Source organism: Macrobrachium nipponense, chromosome 3 (assembly GCF_015104395.2).
Source record: "Macrobrachium nipponense isolate FS-2020 chromosome 3, ASM1510439v2, whole genome shotgun sequence".
Lineage (NCBI taxonomy): Eukaryota > Metazoa > Arthropoda > Malacostraca > Decapoda > Palaemonidae > Macrobrachium > Macrobrachium nipponense.
The window spans coordinates 9,829,228-9,852,374 of NC_087202.1; the positions used below are offsets into that span (position 1 = coordinate 9,829,228).

Genomic DNA, 23,147 nt, shown 5'->3' on the forward strand with positions numbered 1-23,147 from the left:
CCTCTGTTTTCCCATTCCTCCCAAAACAGAGCCAGCCTGGCTCCCACTGGTGCATGAAGAACCGAGCTTTCATTTGGAAGGTTTGTTAACCTTGGCCGAGGCCTTAGACTGAGGTTGCAAATTCGACTTCGGCCGAAAGAAGCGCTTGGGTTTTCTCCCTCGAAAAGGCGCTTGGGCCAGAGGAGAAACCGAAGGAACAGTCTCCAAAGGAGCTTTAGGTCTCTTAGTAGACTGTGCCAGTAAATCCGAAGTAGATTTCTTATCTAGCGCAGACGAAATTGACAACACTACATCGTCTGGAAAGAGGTTATCTTTCACAAAAGGAGCAAACAAGAGAGCAGACTTCTGTTGGGAAGTAACCCTTTTAGAAGCAAAGGAGCACCAAAGAGAGCAGACTTCTGTGGGAAGTAAACCCTTTTAGAAGCAAAGGACACCAAAGTTGCCTTTTCTTAAGGGTACCAAAGGCGATGAGCGAAGCTAACTCATCACATCCATCCTAATGGACTTGTCCGCACAGGACAGAACACCAATCCAATCCTCCGCTAACTCCTGAGAAAGAGAAGGACAGTCTTCGATCTTGGCCGCTAAAGCGCCAATAGTCCAATCAAGGAAGCTAAAGACTTCCAAAAGTTTAAATTGATTCTTTACAACGTGGTCCAACTCAGGCGCTGTAAAGAAAACTTTCGCTGCGGCGAAAGCAGATCTTCTAGAGGAGTCGATTAAACTGGAGAAGTCTCCCTGGGAGGAGGCAGAAACTCCCAGAGAAGGAGCTTCCCCAGTTACATAAAACCTATACCTCTTACGAAGCAACTTAGAGGGAGGGTAAGCAAAAAGAGCCTTCCCTAAGTCTCTTTTCATAGACATCCATTTCTCCGTCTCTTTCAACGAATGTCTAACCGCTTTAGATAGAACAAGTTTTGGGAGGAGAGGGTCTGAAGTTTTCCTCCTCATCAAAAAAGTCGAAGTTGGGGAGCGCGGAGCCGCTTTCTCAAAATAATCTGGATAAGATACCAGAAGAAATCTAAGGAGACGTGAATAACACGAGAGGTGATGTGAATCTCCTCCTCTACTTCTTCTTCATTCTCCGATACCGCCGAAGAAGTAGACGGAACTACAACCGGATCTGAAGGTTTCGAACCACCCTTGGACTCATTCATCCAGTTGGTTAACATCTCTAACTGCTTGCGCAAAGGCGCCAGAGACGAATCAAAAACAGTTAACGTAGGCTTGGAAGAGCCTAAATGATCAGCAGGAGGCGGAAAAACTACTCGCGCCTCGCTCGGAGCCGCCGCAATTCGAGGCGAAACAGGCGCATCAGGCGTAACAGACGAGAAAGCGCCTAAAGGAAACAAACCCTTAGAACTGCTAGCTACAGCGCTAAAAACCACAATCTCTACTAGTAAGATGTGGAGCCGAAAAAGGCACAGATTGAGGCGACGAACGAGCGCTAACGGCCGAGGCGCAACCCTACTCTCAGGCTCCTTATACCGCTTGACTGGAGGAGGCGAAGAATCAGCGCCTGAACGCCTCTTTAAGGGACGCGAAACGGCGCAATCTCGCCAAGAGCCCGCGCGACCGGAGACGAATCGCTTGAATCATTCGAAAGGCGTCTGACCGCAACACCTTTCCAACGCTTAACCGAGCCCTGTTGAGGCGCAACAGGCTCAACAAGAGAGGCGCCTGTCTGTGGGCAAATCCCGATAGACTCCCTTGGACTTCCGGTATGTCTTCTCCCCGGTGCGGGGGAGCTGGACAGTGACCTTTGTCTAGGAGAAGTGTCAGGACAGACAGACGCACCTCAACTACACTCTTACCTGAAGCCGCTTTCTCCAAAACCTCTTAACTGAATTACCAAGTTGCAAAACCGTATTCACTAGTACCGAAAATTTCTGATCTAACCTCGATTCCAGACTGGCAATGGTGTCGGAAGAAACTACACGGGAAGCCGGAGAAGTGGGATTAGTAGGAGGAATAAGAGGTGTAGTTAAAGGAGACATAACAATTTGAGGAGAAACAGAAGGAACAGATGCATCGCAAGACGAAGCAGAGCTAAGTCTACTTTCCCTAAGCGCTGCTCTTCTAATTCGTTTTTAGCTAATTTCTCCGAGTTTTAACTAAAAAAATTTCCATTGAGAATCAGTCCAATCACTACACTCGTTACATGTTCGATCTGCTGAACAAACCTGTCCCCTACACTTAACACATTTAGTGTGAGAATCATACTCTAACTTGGATAATCTAGTTTTACATCCTGAGATGCAAAACCTAACTCCCGACGGACTAGAATCCGACATGGCAACACCTAAATAATAAGCAAAATAACAACAACGCCAAAAAAAGAGTACTTCACCAATTCCGAAAATCAAATCCACAAGCAAAAAAGCGAAGCAAAGTCATCCAACCGCACCCGGACCCACCGATGTTCAAGGGCGGACGCCGGCAGGAAAAGAATGAATTCACCTGGGCAGTTGTACCTGGTTCTCCCGCGAGTGGAGGGAGATGACGTCATCACCACCAGTGTTGGCGACGCCTACGCGCTAAATTTGAATTTAGTATCCTGCCGCTCGTGGAAATCATGGCTGTATAATTGTTCGGTAAGACACTACAATAAAAATGCGCCTTAGTCAACATACAAAAGGGCAAAGAAACAAGAACTGAAGGGATAAAGCTACCAGATGGGAACAACATCAAACACACAGATGAGACTGGATACAAATACCTGGGAATAATGGAAGGAGGGGATATAAAACACCAAGAGATGAAGGACACGATCAGGAAAGAATATATGCAGAGACTCTAGGCGATACTCAACTCAAAACTCAACGGCGGAAATATGATAACAGCCATAAACACATGGGCAGTGCCAGTAATAAGATACAGCGCAGGAATAGTGGAATGGACGAAGCCACAACTCCGCAGCATAGATCAGAAAACCAGGAAACATATGACAATACACAAAGCACTACACCCAAGAGCAAATACGGACAGACTATACATAACACGAAAGGAAGGAGGGAGAGGACTAATAAGCATAGAGACTGCGTCAACATCGAGAACAGAGCACTGGGGCAATATCTGAAAACCAGTGAAGACGAGTGGCTAAAGAGTGCATGGGAAGAAGGACTAATAAAAATAGACGAAGACCCAGAAATATACAGGGACAGGAGAATGACAAACAGAACAGAGGACTGGCACAACAAACCAATGCACGGACAATACATGAGACAGACTAAAGAACTAGCCAGCGATGACACGTGGCAATGGCTACAGAGGGGAGAGCTAAAGAAGGAAACTGAAGGAATGATAACAGCGGCACAAGATCAGGCCCTAAGAACCAGATATGTTCAAAGAATGATAGACGGAAATAACATCTCTCCCATATGTAGGAAGTGCAATACGAAAAATGAAACCATAAACCACATAGCAAGCGAATGTCCGGCACTTGCACAGAACCAGTACAAAAAGAGGCATGATTCAGTGGCAAAAGCCCTCCACTGGAGCCTGTGCAAGAAACATCAGCTACCTCGCAGTAATAAGCGGTACGAACACCAACCTGAGGGAGTGATAGAAAACGATCAGGCAAAGATCCTCTGGGACTATGGTATCAAAACAGATAGGGTGATACGTGCAAATAGACCAGACGTGACGCTGATTGACAAAATCAAGAAGAAAGTATCACTCATTGATGTCGCAATACCATGGGACATCAGAGTTGAAGAGAAAGAGAGAAAAAATGGATGAGTATCAAGATCTGAAAATAGAAATAAGAAGGATATGGGATATGCCAGTGGAAATCGTACCCATAATCATAGGAGCACTAGACAACAATCCCAAGATCCCTGAAAAGGAATCTAGAAAAACTAGAGGCTGAAGTAGCTCCAGGACTCATGCAGAAAGTGTGTCATCCTAGAAACGGCGCACATAGTAAGAAAAGTGATGGACTTCTAAGGAGGCAGGATGCAACCTGGAACCCCACACTATAAATACCACCAAGTCAAATTGGAGGACTGATAAAAAGAATAATAATAATAATAATAATAATAATAATACAGGGAGGAACTCAACGAGAAATACAAAGTACAAGAGAGGGGACTAACCAACACCCATAGAAGATGTAAAACAGAGGCTTAAGGCCAAAGCACATAAGATCCAACGGTACATTAACAGGAATAAGGGATACCAACAGAACAAACTATTCGGAACCAACCAGAAAAGACTATACAGCCAACTAAGAGGGGAAGACAACCACCCAGAAATTCCTGAAGCCGAACCAAGTAAGACTCTGGGAAAACATATGGAGCAATCCGGTATCACACAACAAACATGCAACATGGCTCCAGGTCAAGGAAGAAGAAACAGGGAGATAAAACAAAGATTCACAGAGATCACGACAGACACAGTCAGACACCAACTAAAGAAAATGGCCCGCCAAACTGGAAAGCCCCAGGTCCCGATGAAGTCCATGGATACTGGCTCAAAAACTTCAAGGCCCTACACCCACGAATAGAGAACAACTCCAGCATTGTATCTCAAATCACCAAGCACCCAAATGGATGAACCACAGTTGGGACAGAACATCCATTAGTACAAAAAAGACAAGAGTAAGGGAAATATAGCCAGTAACTACAGGCCTATCACCTGCCTACCAATAATGTGGAAGTTACTAACAGGTATCATCAGTGAAAGGCTATACAACTACCTAGAGGAGACAAACACCATCCCCCACCAACAGAAAGGCTGCAGAAGGAAGTGTAGGGGCACAAAAGACCAGCTCCTCATAGACAAAATGTAATGAAGAACAGTAGGAGAAGGAAAACCAACCTAAGCAATGGCATGGATAGACATATAAGAAAGCCTTCGACATGATACCACACATGGCTAATAGAATGCCTGAAAATATATGGGGCAGAGGAAAAACACCATCAGCTTCCTCAAAAATACAATGCGCAACTGGAATACAATACTAACAAGTCTGGAATAAGACTAGCAGAGGTTTAATATCAGGAGAGGGATTCTTCCCAGGGAGACTCACTGTCCCCACTACTCTTCGTAGTAGCCATGATTCCCATGACAAAAGTACTACAGAAGATGGATGCCGAGTACCAACTCAAGAAAAGAGGCAACAGAATCAACCATCTGATGTTTTTTCATGGACGACATCAAGTTGTATGGTAAGAGCATCAAGGAAATAGATACCCTAATCCAGACTGTAAGGATTGTATCTGGGGACATCAGGATGGAGTTTGGAATAGAAAAATGCGCCTTAGTCAACATACAAAAAGGTAAAGTAACGACAACTGAAGGGATAAAGCTACCAGATGGGAGCAACATCAAACACATAGATGAGACAGGATACAAATACCTGGGAATAAAGGAAGGAGGGGATATAAAACACCAAGAGATGAAGGACACGATCAGGAAAGAATATATGCAGAGACTCAAGGCGATACTCAAGTCAAACTCCAATGCGGACGGGAAATAGATAAAAGCCATAAACACATGGGCAGTGCCAGTAATCAGATACAGCGCAGGAATAGTGGAATGGACCAAGGCAGAACTCCGCAGCATAGATCAGAAAACCAGGAAACATGACAATACACAAAGCACTACACCCAAGAGCAAATACGGACAGACTATACATAACACGAAAGGAAGGAGGGAGAGGACTACTAAGTATAGAGGACTGCGTCAACATCGAAAACAGAGCACTGGGGCAATATCTGAAAACCAGTGAAGACGAGTGGCTAAAGAGTGCATGGGAAGAAGGACTAATAAAAGTAGACGAAGACCCAGAAATATACAGACAGGAGAAAGACAGACCGAACAGAGTACTGGCACAACAAACCAATGCACGGACAATACATGAGACAGACTAAGGAACTAGCCAGCGATGACAATTGGCAATGGCTACAGAGGGGAGAGCTAAAGAAGGAAACTGAAGGAATGATAACAGCGGCACAAGATCAGGCCCTAAGAACCAGATATGTTCAAAGAACTATAGACGGAAATAACATCTCTCCCATATGTAGGAAGTGCAATACGAAAAATGAAACTATAAACCACATAGCAAGTGAATGCCCGGCACTTGCACAGAACCAGTACAAAAAGAGGCATGATTCAGTGGCAAAAGCCCTCCACTGGAGCCTGTGCAAGAAACATCAGCTACCTTGCAGTAATAAGTGGTACGAACACCAACCTGAAGGAGTGATAGAAAACGATCAGGCAAAGATCCTCTGGGACTACGGTATCAGAACGGATAGGGTGATACGTGCAAACAGACCAGACGTGACGTTGATTGACAAAGTCAAGAAGAAAGTATCATCATTGCTGTCGCAATACCATGGGACACCAGAGTTGAAGAGAAAGAGAGGGAAAAAATGGATAAGTATCAAGATCTGAAAATAGAAATAAGAAGGATATGGGATATGCCAGTGGAAACCGTACCCATAATCATAGGAGCACTAGGCCACGATCCAAGATCCCTGAAAAAGGTATCTAGAAAAACTAGAGGCTGAAGTAGCTCCAGGACTCATGCAGAAGAGTGTGATCCTAGAAACGGCACACATAGTAAGAAAAGTGATGGACTCCTAAGGAGGCAGGATGCAACCTGGAACCCCACACTATAAATACCACCAAGTCAAATTGGAGGACTGTGATGATGATGATGATGATCAAAAAAAAAAAAATAATAATAATAATAATAATAATAATAATAGCAACATATTACAATCATTTTCATGATCCATACACACAAACCCTTTCCTGGATTGATCAACTTCAAACCATTCTTTGCTGTGTAACAGAAGTGTGCCCCTACTGAAACTTTCAGGCCCTAAGAAAGGAGGACACTAAGTAAAATGGGACACTCGAATTTGGGAATATGAAAATCCAAATTCTCTTTTAACCTAAAGTATAATTTATACACTTCTTGCTTTACTGAAGCTGAATAGCTCCTACGGAGGAAGGAAATGCCCCTAAACTCTTCATCTCTGTTCGTCCTAAACAAGGAGGGTCTATTCTTCCTAGACCTGCAGAGTATATTACTTGAAATCAGTCCTAAAAAAGCAATTCCATACTTGGTGCCTTCTCTTCCCAAATGACAGATGTCATCCTCTTCTCCAACCTCTACAAGGACATCTTCACCCTGTCCTTGGGGCAGATGTTACCGCATAAGCCTTCCCCATTCCAGCAGAGGGGAGTAAAATATAAAGTGGGAAAATAATCAGCTTATATAATAAAAAAAAAAAATCTGAATTTGGAAAGGCAGCACAAAAATTATTGAAAAGGTTACGCAGAGTGATAACGAATTGTGCCAAAAGGGAACAGAAAATTGCCCATTATTTAGGAAAAACCTCATGAAAACAGCTTTCAGTGGCTACTCTCCACAACACAGTCTACAGTAATTAACCAATTTTGTTACAAGCAAAGTTAAAACAAACATCACATACATCCTATATTACAAAGTGACATGAAAAGAATAAGAATTCAACCACACTAGACTTATTTTTACAGATACACATCTATTTTTAGATACATATCTATTTTTACAGATACATATTATCAAGTAATTTAATGAAATCTTTGAGTCTACAAAAGCCAAGGTAATATCCAGAGATCAGCAAATGATTGGTCATCCACTGAAAAGAAGTCATCATCTCAGAAAAAAACCTGGATTAAAAAGATATTAATACAATGGGGAAAGAGGCAGCCTTAGAACAATGACGTACTATTAAGTTAAAACATGAAAACTAGTTTAAGGTAATTGAAAGAGCTAAACATAGATTTTTTAACAGATTCTTGTCTAAATTATACAGCACTGTCTACAGATAAGAGGTGTGTCATAAGGGCCAGTTAACACCACTGCCACATTTTTTTTTTATACAGATGAATGCCACAAACCTACTAATACAGGTTTCATCTGCATTCCTCCATTTTATCATTCCAAAAATCCATCATAATGGATTTCAGGGACACCCAAAAATCCTCTTAAGATGAATCTAGTCTTCCTTAGCACAAGGGCTTCAAGCTTCACTAAAAGGGAAACATGAACTGACTTACAAACGTTGATGAGAATGATGGTTACAAAAACACCCCATGCACACACGATAATCAGGCTTATATCCTTTACTGGCAAAAAAACCAACAACTATATTCCTAAGTGTCTCAGTACTACTCAAAACTTAGGTATCAAGTAAAGCAACTGAATTCAGGATCTACTACAAAGGATACAACTTTTTTTTTTATACAAACACAGAAGTTCCTACACCAACCAAAAATACATCAACCATAAGGACAAAACAAGCAAATAACAGACCTCAGTAGACAAGCAGGAAGAAGTAAATACAAGATTACCACTAAAATGATATTGTAATGATACAATTAAGTTTGTTCATACTTACCTGGCAGATATATATATATATAGCTGTATTTTTCCGAATCCGACAGAAATTTAAACACTTACGACACACGCAGTGGGAGTCAGGTGGTTAGTACCCAATTCCCCTTCCCTCCCCCGCCGCTGGGAGGAGGGTATCAGGAACCATTCCCATTTTCTATTCATAATTTATATTTCCACTGTCTCCTGAGGGGAGGTGGGTGGGTACTTGATTATATATATCTGCCAGGTAAGTATGAACAAACTTAATTGTATCATTACAATATCATTTTGTTCATGAAACTTACCTGTCAGATATATATATAGCTGAATCCCACCTTTGGTGGTGGGAGTAGACAGAATAGAAGATTTTAGGAAACATATATATGCAGATAATTGATATCTTGGTTCCTTACCTGTTAGCATAGCTGACTTCGTGGTTACTGCCGCGTAAGTCTGCTTGTGCTACTAGAGTTGCCAGCAAGGTAGAGACCTATAAAGCTGGTGCACTCCAGATGATCTGTCAACAGGGGCGAGACCACGACGTGACTAGACCATGACCCATACAAATGAGGGCAACGAAGTAAAACCAAACCACCTGGCGTAGCCTACCAAAAGTATCCCACTTAGACTAAGCTAATGGAAGGGAGATCCGCCGCAGGCGGTCAACCCCACAACCATAACACAAGTTAAAAACTCCCCTAACCATTAAAGGATAGGATGAGCGCTACCTCCTGCCCCCAAAACAGTGTCTGCAGCGACGTATGGTCCGAACGAGTAACAATTTTCATATGTTGCTTTCACCTCCCACAGGTAGTGTGAAGCGAACACCGAATTGCTTCGCCAATAAGTGGCGCCCAAAATATCTTTGATTGCCATATTTTTGTGAAAAGCCACCGAAGTAGCAATAGCCCTCAACTCGTGGGCTTTCACTTTCAGAAGCTCCATGTCACTTTCACTACACTTTTCATGGGCTTCCTTAACCGTACTTCTTAAGAAGAATTAGTGATAAAGTATTACCTTCTACCGACACTGCTTCAGGGGCCGGAGGCAACACTACAGGGGTAGGAGCATAATCTACAGAAGGGTTAGCAGGAGAATCATTAAAATCTTGCCTACCTGAAACACTCCTGGAGGAAGACCTCCTTAACCTATCTCGCTCAAGTTTCTTAAGATAGGTTTTCATACGCCTTCCACTCAGACTCTGTTAATCTTTCACACTCCTTACAACGACTTTCAAACGTACATTCATTCCCCCTGCAAATCTTACAAACAGAATGTGGGTCTACTGAAGCTTTCAGTAGCCTACCTCTACATTCGGACATAGAACAAAATCTAGCGCTAGCAGAACTAGACCCTGACATCTTGATCAAAGAAAAATCAATACCAAATTCAAATCAATCCAAAGTCAACGTGTGCCAAGCCACCAATCCAATTCAGATACCAAAGAAAAAACCAAAAGGGATACTCAAGTAGCTAGTAAGTTTCCAAAATCTGGACGGAGGTGCTGCAAAATGAAATTTTCATTATTAAAATGAAGTTTTATTGTATACTTACCGAACAATTATAGAGCCGTGATTTCCACGAGCGGCAGGATACTAAATTCAAATTAGCGCGTCGGCGTCGCCAACACTGGTGGTGATGACGTCATCTCTTCCCGCCACTCCGCGGGAGAACCAGGTACAACCTGCCCAGGTGAATCCAATTCTTTCTGCCCGTCCGTTCACCTAAGGGGAGGAGGGTGGGTATAATCATAATTGTTCGGTAAGTATAACAATAAAACTTCATTTTAATAATGAAAATTTCATTTTTATTGTAGTGTCTACCGAAACAATTTATAGAGCTGATTACACATTTATGGGTAAGGTGGGATTCAGTGGAACCACCCCTAGTATTTTTAAATGGTTACATTTATTGCAATACCAGTAAACACTCAAGGTGTCTGTTGTACCTTACCTTGTAAGAGAGCTACAGCAGACTGTTACTGCCTCTGGTCGGTGCTCTTCTTACTATTGTAGAGGAATTGGAATTTGACCAAAGTTAGCCTCTACAGGAGTGGAATCCTTCCGTAGTTCAAGCGAGTCAAGGCTGACTGACGGAGGATAGTAACAACAAAGATTGCCCTTGCCCTGGGCTAAGACCAGAAATTCAATCATACAAAACATTTGTCACCAACACCAGATTTAAAAACATATATACCCAACCATTGTATAATCTGACCTAACAGACTGGTGAGTATCCCAGGTACTCAGTACCCCCCAGCTTCCCTTGAACTCGACAACCTATCAAGGTGAAAAGTTAGCATAGAGGTGACGACCCCTGTGCCGTTTCTCCCAACACCATGCCAGAAACCGCCACCGGACCTAACGTTTTACAATTCTCGAAAACCGTTTTCTATCTCTTGAGATAATGACTCGCAAAAACCGAATTCGATCTCCAGAACGTGCTCTGAAGAATCGAAGCTAAAGATAAATTCTTTCTGAATGCTAAAGAAGTTGCCACTGCTCTAACCTCGTGAGCTTTAACTCTCAGAACGGAAAGATTGTCGTTCTCGGACTGCGAGTGAGCTTCCCTGATAAGCTCTCTAATAAAGAACGAGATAGCATTCTTAGAAAGAGGACGAGAGGGATTTTGAACCGAGGTCCAGAGCTAGAGGATTGTCCTCTAATACCTTTAGTGGCAAACAGATACTGCTTCATAGCCCTAGCCCTGACTGGACATAAGAGCCTTTCTTCCTCTCATGTCAACCAAATCAGATAAGTTCCTTACCACAAAACTCCTCGGCCAAGGATTAGAAGGATTCTCATTTTTGGCTAGAAAGGTCAAAGATACCCGAAAATACAGCATTGCCTTGAGAGAAACCGACTCTTTTGTCTATAGCGTGCAATTCGCTGACACGCTTAGCAGAAGCTAGTGCAATAAGAAAAAGTGCCTTCTTAGTCAAGTTCCTGAGTGAAGCCGACTTCAAAGGCTCAAACGGTGGCCCCATGAGGAACTTAAGCACCACATCTAAGTTCCAAGCCACTGTATCTTGCGGGAGCTTAGTGGTTTTGAAAGGACCTAATGAGGTCCAACAGATCTGAATTGGAGGAAATATCCAAACCTCGATGTCGAAAAACCGAAGAGAGCATGGCTCTATATCCTCTGATCGTCGAAGGAGCCAGTTTCTTAGAGTTCCTAAGAAATAGAAGAAAATCTGCTATTTCTGTTAAAGAGGTCGCAGAAGTAGAGACTTTAGCACTTCTACACCACTCTCTGGAAGATTCTCCACTTCCCTTGATAGAGTTTGTTAGAAGACTCTCCTACAACGAGCGATAGCTTCTGCAGCTCTTCTTGAAAATCCTTTCGCTCTGACAAGATTCCGGACAGTCTGAACCCTGTCAGAGCTAGAGCGGACAGAAGTTTTGGTGGAACCTCTTAAAGTGAGGTTGTTTGAGAAGCCACTTCTCTGGAGGAGGAAGTCTGGGGAAGTCTACTAACAAACTGGAGAAGGTCCGGGAACCACTCTTTCCTGGGCCAAAGGGAGCGATTAAACGTTAGTGTTACATTGCTGTGCGACATGAACTTGTTCAGCACCTCTCTTATTAGACCGAACGGAGGGAATGCATAAGCTTCCAGACCCGACCAATCCAACAGCATTGCGTCCACCGACCAAGCTAGAGGATCTGGGACTGGAGAACAAAAGAGAGGAAGACGGTTGTTCCTTGATGTCGCGAACAGGTCTATTGACGGTCGTCCCCAAAGGCGCCAAAGTTTCTGACAATCTTGTTGTCCAAAGTCCACTCCAGAGGTAACACTTGCTGTTGACGACTTAACTCGTCCGCCAGGACGTTCATCTTTCCCGGAACAAATCTCGGGACTAGCTGAACCTTCGCTTCGTTTGACCACAGGAGGAGATCCTTGGCTACTTCTTCGTACAGAGAGAAAGACTGAGTCCCCCCCTGTTTCGCACGTACGAGAGAGCCGTGGAGTTGTCGGAATGCACTGCCACTACTCGACCTTCTACTAAGCTCCGAAACTGTCTGAGCCCCAAGAAAATTGCTAACAGTTCCTTTACATTTATGTGGAACTTCTTCTCCTTCTCCGACCAAGCTCCTGAAGTCCGTTGATTTCCCAGTAGGGCTCCCCAACCTGTGTCCGATGCGTCGGAAAAGAACTGTAGGTTCGGGAGGATGGGTCGTAAATCTAACCCTTCTTCCAACCTTGCTCGAGAGAGCCACCACCTTAGGTCTCTTTTATTTGATCTGTGACAGGAAGGTAATCGAGTTTCTGGTTGTGTCTTCCTGCACCAAGAGGCTCTCAGGAAAAACTGCAGAGGTCTCATGTGCAGTCTTTCCCAACGTCACAAATTTCTCCACTGACGTCAATTTGCCCAGGAGCCTCATCCACTGATTGGCAGAACTTACCTTTTTGTCCAAGAACTCCTGAACTGTCTCCAGACAGCCTTGAACCCTCTTCGGGGACAGAAAAGCCCGAAAACTTGAGCATTCAGAATCATCCCCAAATAAAGGATGCTCTGAGATGGAACCAAACTGGGACTTCTGTTTGTTGACCAGAATTCCTAACTTTCTGGCAAGATCAGAGTTGTTCCAAGGTCCTTCATGCACCGACTCTCTGATTCCGACCGGAGAAAGCCAATCGTCCAGATAGAGGGAGATTCTTACTCCTAAATATTGTGCAGCCAGGCTTCCTATCGGGGATAGAACCCTGGTGAAAACTTGAGGATCGGTCGCTAGTCCGAAGCAAAAGCGCCCGAAACTGAAACACCTTGCCTTCGAACATGAACTCAGGTACTTCCGAGATTCGCGATGTATCGGAATGTGAAAATAAGCGTCTTGCATGTCCAGAGAGACCATCCAATCCCCCTGTCTGATGGACTCCAGAACCGACCGAGTGGTCTCCATATGAAATTTTGTTTTTTCTGGACATGCAAGTTCAGGGCGCTCACATCCAAAACCGGCCTCCAGCCCCCTCCCGATGACTTGGGAACTACAAACGGCGATTGTAAAAGCCTGGAGGAAAATCCCCTTCTATCTGTTCTATCGCTTCTTTGAGAACAAGCGCTTCCACTTCTGCGGCTAGCGCCAGAAATTTGTCTGAGCCCGGAGAGTATGCCTGGAATGGGAATTGGCAGGTGAGAGCGAGGGAGGTGAAACGAGAGGAATACGATAGCCGAACTTGAGTACTTGCACTACCAGGCTTCTGCTCCTCTGTTTTCCCATTCCTCCCAAAACAGAGCCAGCCTGGCTCCCACTGGTGCATGAAGAACCGAGCTTTCATTTGGAAGGTTTGTTAACCTTGGCCGAGGCCTTAGACTGAGGTCGCAAAATTCGACTTCGGCCGAAAGAAGCGCTTGGGTTTTTCTCCCTCGAAAAGGCACTTGGGCCAGAGGAGAAACCGAAGGAACAGTCTCCACAGGAGCTTTAGGTCTCTTAGTAGACTGTGCAGTAAATCCGAAGTAGAATTTCTTATCTCGCGACAGACGAAATTGACAACACTACATCGTCTGGAAAGAGGTTATCTTTCACAAAAGGAGCAAAACAAGAGAGCAGACTTCTGTTGGGAAGTAACCCTTTTAGAAGCAAAGGAGCACCAAAGTTGCCTTTTCTTAAGGGTACCAAAGGCGATGAGCGAAGCTAACTCATCACATCCATCCCTAATGGATTTGTCCGCACAGGACAGAACACCAATCCAATCCTCCGCTAACTCCTGAGAGAGAAGGGGGACAGTCTTACGATCTTGGCCGCTAAAGCGCCAATAGTCCAATCAAGGAAGCTAAAGACTTCCAAAAGTTTAAATTGATTCTTTACAACGTGGTCCAACTCAGGCGCTGTAAAGAAAACTTTCGTAGCAAATGGTGCAGGCATCGGGATGCCAAACGATGAACTCGTTGAACAGGGTGGCACACGGGGCGTGAGACCTGCACTCATCGTGTCCGCAGGGGTCATGCAGCGTCGCATTGCAAGCGAGGACCTGACAGTTGGTAGCCTGTAAGTAGAAAACGTACATGAGTACAGAGTAACACTTACAGTCTAACATATGCTCCGCTGGTGCCGGAGCGATAAAGTTAGATGAAACCAGAGCCCTGCTAAAATACGTGTGGTAACCATGTTGGAAGAAAGTCTATGGCTCCGCCAGTGGCGGAGGCACAAGAATCAACCAACTAGGAGTGGTGGTAAAGGAAACCACAACGTAAAATGGCGGGGATGGTTTGATAACCATAATAATAATATAAAACACAATTCATTGTAAAACATCTTAAATTAGGGTATATATCCTTAACATAGTACATAACAACATCAAACCAACTTCTCTCCACCCGTCTACTAGAAGAGTGCGTAGGTAAGGGTTAAAGCTCCCTTCCGGTAGCAGGGGAGAGATATAAGGATATAGTAGGCAAGCAAACGACCATCCATAGTACCCACCCTAACCCGCTAGTGGAGCCAATAACCTATAAACCAACCAAAGGGGCCCCGGCTGCGACGGAAGGCTCCTTTCGTATCGTAAGGGAGGTGGCTGAGTAATGGGTATATGGGGGGGAAGGAGGTCCCGGTGAAACACGGCGGGGAGCGAGGAAAGGGGGAAAAAAAAAAAAAAAAGGGATGGCCTACTCCTCCCCGCCTCACCAACTACCCGTATGGAGACCCGGTACCTCATAGTGGTCGCCCTATACCCCCTGCTGGCGGAACCCCCCCGGCACCTCCGGAATGTGAGAGAAGGCTATGAGGTTGTTATGACAACCAAGGGGTCCCCCAGCTCCTCCCTACCTCATCAGAGAGGGAGGGGGGAAGGTGGGGCAGGGTGAGGTGCTATGGAAAACACGTGACCACTAGTGGCCTAGGCCGCGATCACCACAAACCGTGGTAGGGCCACGTGAACCAAGCTGTACCAATACATGGAACAAGCACCTAGGCTAAGCCTAACACCCTAAATAATAATAATAATAATAATAAAATACATCGAAAGGTGGAAGAGACACTTTTAGGAAAAGAGAAAGAAGCCAGGAGGAGGCAACTATTCCAAGAAAACAGTAGCCTACTCGGAGCCAGCGATAGCCGATGTAGAGCAAGAGCCGGGATGCTGGGCCAGAATAGTATAATGATAGCCCTAAATACCAAGCTAAGAGAATGGTAAGAGGGCTAAACTAACTAAAACTCGATGTAAAACAATGAACGTGAAAAAATAATAACCCATAAGTATAAGAAGTCCCAGTATGGAGGACCGGGAATCTTACGAGGCAGCATGGCCGCCACGAGGACAAACCGGGGAACCGTATATGACCTATAAAAAGGAAAATACTGGTACCCGGAAGATAAAACTATGATAAAATATTACTTATGAGCTACTTAACTTAGCCGTGGCAATTGCTGAACGTTCCATCTTAGAAGACGAGATAAATCCAGAATAGTAAAAGCACAAGGGAAAACAGCGTCAAGATGCTGGCGCTAAAAATTAAGGATGACCGCTAGGGGCGCTGCTGCCCGTGGCGTCCTCTAGTAGTAGTAGTAGAGGCTGCATCGCCCGTTGGTATCAGCTCTCTCTTAGGGGGATTCTGATAGGAAGTTCTAATTGGTGTTTGTCTCGTGGTAGTGTTCCACACTCGCCCCTATTTCATACCGACACTTCTTTTTAAGAGTGAGCGAGTCAGTCTTACTGACCTTTTTCTTAATTTGTTTTTTCTCTGGTAATTTTAGGATATTTTACCTAGAAAGATGATATTAAGGATTACTTTCATAGGCCGACACGAGCTGAGCCCAGAAAAGAGCCTTCCCTAAGTCTCTTTTCATAGACATCCATTTCTCAGTCTCTTTCAACAAATGTCTAACCGCTTTAGATAGAACAAGTTTTTGGGAGGAGAGGTCCTGAAGTTTTCCTCCTCATCAAAAAAGTCGAAGTTGGGGACGCGCGGAGCCGCTTTCTCAAAATAATTGGATAAGATACCAGAAGAAATCTAAGGAGACGTGAATAACACGAGAGGTGATGTGAATCCTCCTCCTCTACTTCTTCTTCATTCTCCGATACCGCGAAGAAGTAGACGGAACTACAACCGGATCTGAAGGTTTCGAACCACCCTTGGAACTCATTCATCCAGTTGGTTAACATCTCTAACTGCTTGCGCAAAGGCGCAGAGACGAATCAAAAACAGTTAACGTAGGCTTGGAAGAGCTAAATGTTCAGCAGGAGGCGGAAAAACTACTTGGCGCTCGCTCGGAGCCGCCGAAATTCGAGGCGAAACAGGCGCATCAGGCGTAACAGACGAAAAAGAAAAAGCGCCTAAAGAAACACCCTTAGAACTGCTAGCTACAGCACTAAAACCACAATCTTTACTAGTAGATGGAGCCGAAAAAGGCACAGATTGAGGCGACGAACGAGCCGCTAACGGCCGCGGCGCAACCCTACTCTCAGGCTCCTTATACCGCTTGACTGGAGGAGGCGAAGAATCGGCGCCTGAACGCCTCTTTAAGGGACGGCGAAACAGGCGAATCTCGCCAAGAGCGCCGCGCGACCGGAGACGAATCGCTTGAATCATTCGAAAGGCGTCTGACTGCAACACCTTTCCAACGCTTAACCGAGCCCTGTTGAGGCGCAACAGGCTCAACAAGAGAGGCGCCTGTCTGTGGGCAAATCCCGATCGACTCCCTTGGACTTCCGGTATGTCTTCTCCCCGGTGGCGGGGGACTGGACGTGACCTTTGTCTAGGAGACGTGTCAGGACAGACAGACGCACCCTAAACTACACTCCCTTACCTAAAGCCGCTTTCTAACCAAAAACGTCTTAACTGAATTACCAAGTTGCAAAACCGTATTCGCTAGTACCGAAAATTTCTGATCTAACCTCGATTCCAGACTGGCAATGGTGTCGGAAGAAACTACACGGGAAGCCGGAGAAGTGGGATTAGTAGGAGGAATAGGAGGTGTAGTTAAAGGAGACATAACAATTTGAGGAGAAACAGAAGGAACAGATGCATCGCAAGACGAAGCAGAGCTAAGTCTACTTTCCCTAAGCGTTGCTTTTCTAATTCTGTCTTTAGCTAATTTCTCCGAGTATGAACTAAAAAACTTCCATTGAGAATCAGTCCAATCACTACACTCGTTACATGTTCGATCTGCTGAACAAACCTGTCCCCTACACTTAACACATTTAGTGTGAGAATCATACTCTAACTTGGATAATCTAGTTTTACATCCTGAGATGCAAAACCTAACTCCCGACGGACTAGAATCCGACATGGCAACGCCTAAATAAAAAGCAAAATAACAACAACGCCAAAAAAGAGTACTTCACCAATTCCGAAGATCAAATCCACAAGAAAAAAAAGCGAAGCAAAGTCATCCAACCGCACCGACCACCGATGTTCACCGGACGCCGGCAGGAAAAGAATTGGATTCACCTGGGCAGTTGTACCTGGTTCTCCCGCGAGTGGAGGGAGATGACGTCATCACCACCAGTGTTGGCGACGCCGACGCGCTAAATTTGAATTTAGTATCCTGCCGCTCGTGGAAATCACGGCTCTATAATTGTTCGGTAAGACACTACAATAAAACAGGTGTTTCCAGCACCGGCGACAGAAAAATTATGAATAGAAAATGGGAATGGTTCCTGATACCCGCCTCCCAGCGGCGGGAATGGGTACTAACCACCTGACTCCCACTGCGTGTGTCGTAAGTGTTTAAATTTCTGTCGGATTCGGAAAAATACAGCTATATATATATATCTGACAGGTAAGTTTCATGAACAAAAGGATATTTAAGAGGAATCCAAGAAGTGAGGGAGATAGGAGCTGCTACATATAATTACCATTATACATAACCCAAAATTTTTTTCAGGTTACATACATTCAGATCTATAATCTCACTTTATAATCCATATATGGTCTTGGTGGGTGACTGACCAAACATTGCTTACCTACATTTCCTTTGCAAGTGAGGATGTAGCTGAAGTCCCTCTACTACTAGTTGTATTGATTATTTAGGATATCATCTCTTCTCTTGGCATCCGTTTAACATCAGTCTGGAAGAAGAAGAATACAAAGTAAATAAAAAAAATTAAATTATCGGCAGTTATATACATAAAACACAAACAATCATCAAATACAAAGAGTGAAGAATGAAAGCATGTCATAACAGCCTTAGATTAACACCAAACAATAGTAAATTCTATAATTTACTCATTTGCTACAGAACTTCAGCAACCTGATGCATAAAGCCAAATGAGTAAGGGCAACCATGAGGAAACTAAATGCTACCATTGAAAATACATAAATACCAATATAGAAAACATTACCAAGCCTAGCACAAAAATGAAACATAAAAGCTACACAAAACAAAAATTTTTAGTGTGACCAACAAAGGGACAAGACCACATGTGATGGCAGTTGTAAGTTCACTAACTGCTATGCTGATCCATTAAATTAACAAAGTTGGGTTTTGTCAATACTTGAATGAGGAACCACCAGTGAATGATATGGAACATGTTCCCTACAAAGACGGTTTCTCAACTAGCACATTCAAGCAACATTGGGCCAGGTGTCAGCATCTGAATGGGCAACCACTGTGAATGGAAGCAGACACAGTTGGCATAAGCTCTGTGGCAGAGCCAAAGTGGAACTCAAAAATTCAAGTGAGACTGGATAATGGGTTGGGTGACTGGATTTCATGGGCTGCCAAATCTTTAGGGCCACTAGAGGGATATTGCACTTGGGTCTTTGACCATTTTGCATTTAGCTGTAAAGAGTTCAAATACAATAACTAGCAGTGAACCTTGCACAAATAGTTCACAATTCATTTACACATTACAAAACCAAAGTCCAACCTAGTAACTGCCATGTCATGTTTACCCTAATAACTACAATAAAAAAAAATGCAAGGGTATTCTTCACATAACCAGATCTCCATTGCAATCTAACAGGCTACTCATGTCCTAATTCCAAAAGAATACAGCAAAGTATGAAATGACCAAAAATAAGGAAAAAACATTAATAGGGTTGATGGTTCTCAACCATTAATCCTATTACAAAAGTATTGTCAATTTCGTAGTTATGGGCCTGAGTTCCCTGTTCCATTAATCTTGGGATTAAAACTTCATAGCAATTGATGGAAACATGACTAATACATATTAGCTAATATCAGCATGGTTCCAAGTGACCAATATGAACGTGGGAAAAATCAGCTATGCTAAAGCAGTTCTTTCTGGGAATTGTAGTGTCAGGGTCTTGAGAATTGTTCATACTGTAGATCTTTTGTAAAAGACCAAAATAAAATTTTTTATAAATTTTATTTTTCAAATACCTCTCTATTATGAAACACAGGCAAAAGGACTATAGTGTGAACACTTTAAAATTAACAGGATCGTTTAGTTTTAACTTTCTATTAACCAATTTCTTTCAGGTGATTCAAGTGTCAAATGTTTGCCAATCATTTCCTGTCCACATGAGTGGGAATGTTGGAGGGGATACGTAATAGAGAGGTATTAAAAAAATAATTATAAAAATTTCTATTTCTTTTTTTTAAAGAATCTTACATCTCATATGATAGCTGATTTGCACATTGAAAAGGTGGTGGGTACAAGGTGTGAAAAAATAATCATAACCCACATGGCAACAACAAAATTCCACCAGGAATAAGATGTTTATTACCCAATGATTAGAATCCAACTGGTGGAACTTTTGCCAGATGACTAATTCATTATGCTGCAAAGACCCCTGAAAGATGCTAGGGGCTCCTTGCAAGAGATATCACTCACACCTTGATGAAAGTGGGACAATTGTGCCTAGGTCAGCACAGCAAAGACAGTGAAGGACTATACTACTGGGTTGGTAAAGTAGGAAGTGTGAGAATATTACCTCTATATGCTTCCAAAAGTAGCCTCAAGACTACTTACAGTGGAGATGAAATAATCTATGAAGCATTGCTAGCAAAGCAGGGAGAGCAGGAGAGCTAAAGAGATGAGAGACTTACTCATAACCTCACTTCTTGTACTAGCATTAGAAGAATCTTTTCTGTCTTTCCTATTTTTTTACATGTTTCTCATCTGCTTACACTTTAAATAAACATTTACTTCATGTAACAAAACAATATATTGATCACAGTTGTTATAAAAACTCTTGTACCTACATTTACCACAGCATTACGTCATGACCATATAAAGTGAAAAGTAACACCAAGTACAGATCCTCTCTCCTTACAGACTTGAAACCACTCTATTTCATCCTTTTTGGATGACAACTTAATGACAATAACCAAGATAATCCAAACCACACAAAACAGAATATGATGTAATCATTAATGATCACAATCATAACTACACTCATTAGCACCCTCCCACTCAATGATGTAATTACAAGTATCATAATAGAGAGCAAAGATTGATTTAAAAATATATTTTTCAATTCCATCACCACTAGAGATGCATGCACCTCATTTAACCTTATTTTAGCACAGCATACTACACAAACAACAGGGTTGCAACCAAACCTAACCTTATATGCAGAGTCAAAACCTGGTGGACCAGGGGAGTGCGTTTTGCATCCCTGAACCTCCCAACCTATTATATCCTCATCAGGGTGTAACACTGAATACATTACCTCACTTTCATCAGAATTAACATGGGGATGTTAAGAAGATACATCCCTGTATGTCCCAAAAACTGAAGTACTTACTAATTTTGTACTAATATTATCAATCGACACAAATACTTCGAGTGAAATTTTGTAATGCAGGTGAAATATGGGAAACAAGACTTACACCTCGACAGTACGAGGAATGAACCAAGTTTTTTCAAGATGGCCAGAAATCCAAATTCCCAACTGAATGGTGAGAATCAAGCAAAAGAACCCATCAGGCTTTAACTTTGACCACATACCCACATTCATTAAGTAACAATGTTCAAAATATGTTAAGCCATCCTTACTCACAATGCACTAAGGGCAATAAAATCCAAAAGGGAGCACGATCACCGAAACATTATTGGGCAAACTAAGAAAAGCCAGAGCTGGTAACAATCAATTTTAGCATGCTTCCTGTATTGGGTATATAAAAAACTTGCGAATGATGCAAAAATTTCCAACTACCTAAATGAGATGGTATTAAAATTAAAAAGAAAAATACCAACCATACAGTATAACCACTTATAATTCAACCACCAAAATGAATAAATGTAAATGTAAGTTGATTAATTGCTTGATTATTAAATTTAGGTCCTGAGGATCAAGCGCCGGAACCAAAATAAGCGTACCGGTAGATCTAGGATACTATTCCGTGGCGGACTGGACTATGGCAGTTGCGGTTTTTCTATGTAGTTTTACCTCCTGAACAAGAATTTCAAGTGATATTTGTATTTCTACAGAAGCAGTCCGCACAGACTGCAAGGAACGTAACAGCAGATACGACATCCACTAGGGATTGGGGCGTCCAATGTATTTCGCTGTGTTTAGTACTGGCCTCTGGGGGATTAATAACAGTCGTCCGAATAAATATTACTTAAAATTCTTGTTCAGTACGTAAAACTGCATAGAAAAACCGCAACTGCCATAGTCAAGACCACCGCGGATAAGTACCCTAGATCTACCGTGATATCATTTGGACGACTGTAATTAACTACCAGGGGCCAGTACTAGACACAGCGAAATACATTGGATACCCCAATCCCTAGTGGATGTCGTATCTGCGGTTACGTTCCTTGCAGTCCATGCGGAACTACCTATTCTATAGAAATACAAGTGTACCAAGTGCCTAATGTGTTACCTAACCTAAGAATTTCAGAAAGACTGCTGCTGGCCAAGGCTACATTAATCTAGGCACCAAGTTTTGTAATGACAACTCAAGGAAAATAGGCTAAAGGGTATAGCCAACGACAACATACTCACAGGCAATTCTGAATTGGTTTTATACCTAGGTAGGTACGCAAGAGACACGGCCCCCTTGGCACATGACCAAATTTACTGAAGGTCACTCTGGTAGTAGTAGGTAGTACCCATAAGATTCACTCTGCATTCCTAAAGGATCGCTCTCACCCTGTCTTTAAGCCTACACGGCCATTTGCCAGCCTTCATCTATTGAAGAGTAACCAAGAATAATAATAATAATTCAACTCACCACGTGTCTTCCCTCTAGTACTAGGCTAGCTGTCAATCAACACCAACAATTAGGAAAGTTCCAACAGCCAAAAGGCCTTCAAGAAAGGCTTCCCCCCACCCAAAAAAACAAGAGGCCTCCTTTCCCGACAACAAAGAAAGAATAGAAAGAAAGGAAGGAAGGAAGAAAGGACGTTGAACAAGAGTAGACATTTGATCTCTTCAACTTTCTACGTCAAAACCATCGTATAACGTTAATCAAAATCAACACAAATTTTATCTGCAAATATGTTTACTGCTAAATTTTAACAGTAAAATGTAATTCTATAAAAATAGGAAATTAAGCAAATGTAGATTTGTTTTTTTAAAGACTTACACAGGACTGGAAACGAATTTCGTATCTTGACAGTTGCCATTAAGCAAAGACAACATACGAAAGATGGGAAGCTCAAGCCACAGCTGCATCGGCCGCATACAATTTAGTACCTGGCATGAAATGAAGATGGCGGTAACATTGCACCTGCCTACATCGTCTGTTTGTTTACTTTTTCACAAAGCGGGGCATTCAATTTCAATCATGAGTGGGCGTAGCCATCATCACCCGTGTGTGGTTTGCAATAGGACGAAAAATGATTTTCCCCATCTGATTTTTCATGCTTTTCGTCAGAATAAAGAAAGGTAATAAAATCATTACATCTGTTA

General features: G+C 43.0%; 1 long non-coding RNA gene across 1 annotated transcript in view; it reads right to left on the reverse strand.

The window, feature by feature from the left end:
- LOC135221619 (uncharacterized) overlaps window positions 1–22,618 on the reverse strand; it is a 75,525-nt gene extending 52,907 nt beyond the window's left edge. The window contains exons 1-2 of the long non-coding RNA XR_010316053.1: window positions 22,468–22,618; window positions 18,281–18,385 (exon numbers count right to left, since the gene is read on the reverse strand). This is a non-coding gene — a long non-coding RNA (uncharacterized LOC135221619). The remainder of the gene's footprint in view (window positions 1–18,280; window positions 18,386–22,467) is intronic.
- Between the last annotated feature and the right edge of the window lie 529 nt (window positions 22,619–23,147).